We start from the raw sequence: 3,344 nt of genomic DNA, 5'->3' as shown, positions 1-3,344 counted from the left end.
CTAGGTTGCCTAAGCTTGGTTCCTCTATATCACAGCCATGATTGTTTAATTTTCTACCGGACCTTACCAGACTAATATATCTACCTGTTTTGTTTCTGTCGTTTCATGATATCACCGAACGAGATGGCGCGTTCAACTTGATTCCGTTTGTGAGCTTATCATTAATTATCCGTGCTATGATGTCATCTGATTCTTTCGAATAAGGTAAGTGTTTTATCTGAAAAATATATTTATCTGTGGGTTCTATGTAGGGTCATACGCTTCCAAAATCATCCTATTCGAAAACAAAGCGTTTCCAACACCGACTAACTCTGTGCTTTTCAGTTTTACACGTGCTCACTTCTAACAAAAAAAAAAACAAACAGTGCTTCAATCCGTCGTTTTAGGTAAGATGAAATTGGGAGTACTGTCACGGTCGCCATATTATGCTTCTGGCGCTTATTCCGTGGATTTATTTCAAATCACACACCGAACCGACACTGTCAGAGTAACTATAATAACTATCATATCTATTATTTCATTATTCACTTTGATCTCTACTCCCTTATACTCTGAGTAGAAAAAGACCGATATAGCCATAAAATGATAAAGTTAAATATAAAATACGGTCGATAAATCAGAATCTGATATAAAAAGTTTGGCTTAAAAAGAAAAGTGTTCTATCCAATAAGATCGAATAAAGCTGATAGGAAGAACATGCCGCGATATAGGCATACCGCTATGAACGGAGTGCGAATTTCGAAAAAGCTACCGATCGATAGAACTTGTGATGAAAACAGAACAATACATAAGCAGTCGGGTGCCTGAAACTTTTGCCAGTCTTGGTAAGGTGGTATGAACTACCAACCTAGCCGATCTGTTTAAAAGCACAGGTCGTACGGCAAAAGTTTCACGCATTCGATGTATTCGTTCAATAGATGGCCTACTTGCCTAATTTCACCTTCTATAAATTTTCATACTTGTTCGCAACTTAGCGAATACTATCATATCTATCATTTCATTATCCACTTTGATCTCTACTCCCTTATACTCTGAGTAGAAAAATGCCGATATAGCCATAAAATGATTAAGGTAAATATAGAATACGGTCGATAAATCAGAATCTGATTGTAACTATAGCTTTACTCAGATTTCTTTTAGAGTTTCTCCCGGGATTTCTACGGGAGTTTCAGCCGGGATATTTCCAAAGGTTCTCGCAGAATTTCTTCTGAAGTTTCACTTGAGATTTCTCTTGAGATCAGAATCGCGCAACAATATTCATGGTTCAGTCGTTTTTCACGGTAGAGCGATATTCCTTCCCGTGACAACTGTGGGGATGCTCCATTCCACGGTTTCTAGTAGCAACGGTTGTCGAACTAACATTCCTTCCCTTTCCTGATGACCGTAAGGACGTGGCCGGCGCTGTTATTGACTTTAAAATGTTGCATTCTCGAATTGTGCACATTGAGAATGGTTAGCTAGTCCCAAGCTTTCACATTCATTGGTTCTCTGTGCAACTTCGATTGTTCTGGTCTATCACGAAGTAGCAACTACGATGTGTACGGTTATCTTTGCTTTGCTTGCTTTGAAGTTTCACTTGAGATTTCTCTTGAAGTTTCTCCAGGTTATGTCAGAAGATAACTTCCAGTGTTGGTCCCGGAATGTCTATCAAAGTTTTACTGGACTGTCTCCTAAAATTTTCTGAATTTCCTGAAGTTCTGTCACTGTTTTCTTTCAGAGCTTTTTTCCCCGTATTTGTTTACAGTATTTCTTGCAGTGATTTTCCTAAGATTTTTTTGCAGATTTTCTCAGGAATATTCCCAGAACTCTTCTCGGAAACCCTACCGGAAATGGCCCCGAGATTCGGGGTGCTCCTGCTGGGATTTCTTTAATAGTTCCTGCCGGAGTTCTTGCAGGTATTTTGCAAGATGTGAAACCCTATAAAAAAACTGGGATATTTCAGAAAAAGTTCTGTGAGTAAACATTTGCCTATTCATCATTTACCCGAGGGAGAGGGAAGAAATAAAATATGGGATAGGGAAAAGAAGGTAAGGCAATCCTATTAATAGGATCGTCTTAAACGCTTGAGCGTACCACAATGAATTCAAACGTCGTGAAGATTCAGGTTTTGAAGTCATTTACATTCACTTAATAAGTGTTGACCGAATATTTACTCGGAAACGCAGTTGCCAATCAATGTTTTGATCAGCATACTGCAATTCTGCTTAGACAGATTTGTTACCCCTGGATATTGTTTATGCTGAGTGGCAGTTCTGGTGTCAATCTGAAGTTTTACCCAACTCATCGACATCTGATAAGCTAGCTCATCGTCAAAGAAGTAATGTAATGCTCCAGTACGAGCTAACTCATCAGCCATTTCATTTCCAGCGATGGAAGAATGGCCAGGTGCCCATACAAGGTGAACAGCATTTGCTGAATTCAGCTTCTCGATTTGAGTTCGACAAGCTATAACTAACTTCGACCTAGAGTTGGCCGCAGCAAATGCTTTAATAGCATCCTATCTATCTGAACGAAAGTATACATTTTACATTGCCCATTACGTGCTGCTAAAGTGCTGATTGCACTCGGCACATAAGAGCAAAGATTTCGGCCTGAAAAATGGTGCAGTGTCTAGTCTTAGCTCACAAGAGTGAACACCAGCACCAGCTCGACCTTTGAGAAGGGAACCATCAGTGTAACATACAATGCCGTCTGAAATACTTCCCTCTAAGTAACAAGTAACTCCGGGAATAGATTATCTTGGAGATTGTCCTATATGCAAAATTACAAGCAATTGTAAGATCACTTGGAGCAAGGACCACTTTATCCTAATTTACCAAAAGTGGAAACAACTAGGTGTGTGTTGACCTGCGATTCACAGGAATTTCTTCTAGTAAACCGAGTACCCGTTTACGGTAGATGCAAGAAAGAGAACTTCGAGCGCTGCCGTGGGAGTTGAAGAGAACGCTCCATACATCGCCATAAAGCACATCCTTTGGAGATGACCTAATTTTGATTGGATTATTCTCACTTCTCCCTTTTACCACCATACAAGAAATCCATAGGCCAATATGGAAGCGGGACATTTGGCATAATGTACATTTGGAATAATCTAAATACACCCTTCTTTATTATGCCAAGTGTTCATTATGCCAAATGTTTTTATGCCAAATGTTTTTATGCCAAGTGACCCAGTTATTGTGTAAGTCCATTGTATATACTTGGGTTTTAGACCCCAAGTTTTACCAATGGTTCGCCGGCATTGTCCGAAGGCCATACAAGCTTTCTTGATTCTAACCTCAATCTTGTGTTGGTGATTTCGGAATATGTTTTTATCTCAGCTCCATACTTAAGTTTCCTCGATA

The sequence above is a fragment of the Aedes albopictus genome, chromosome 3 (genome assembly GCF_035046485.1).
Source record: "Aedes albopictus strain Foshan chromosome 3, AalbF5, whole genome shotgun sequence".
NCBI classification, from domain to species: Eukaryota; Metazoa; Arthropoda; class Insecta; order Diptera; family Culicidae; genus Aedes; species Aedes albopictus.
The sequence above is the reverse complement of the archived record's forward strand: the minus strand, read 5'-3'. Positions refer to the sequence as shown.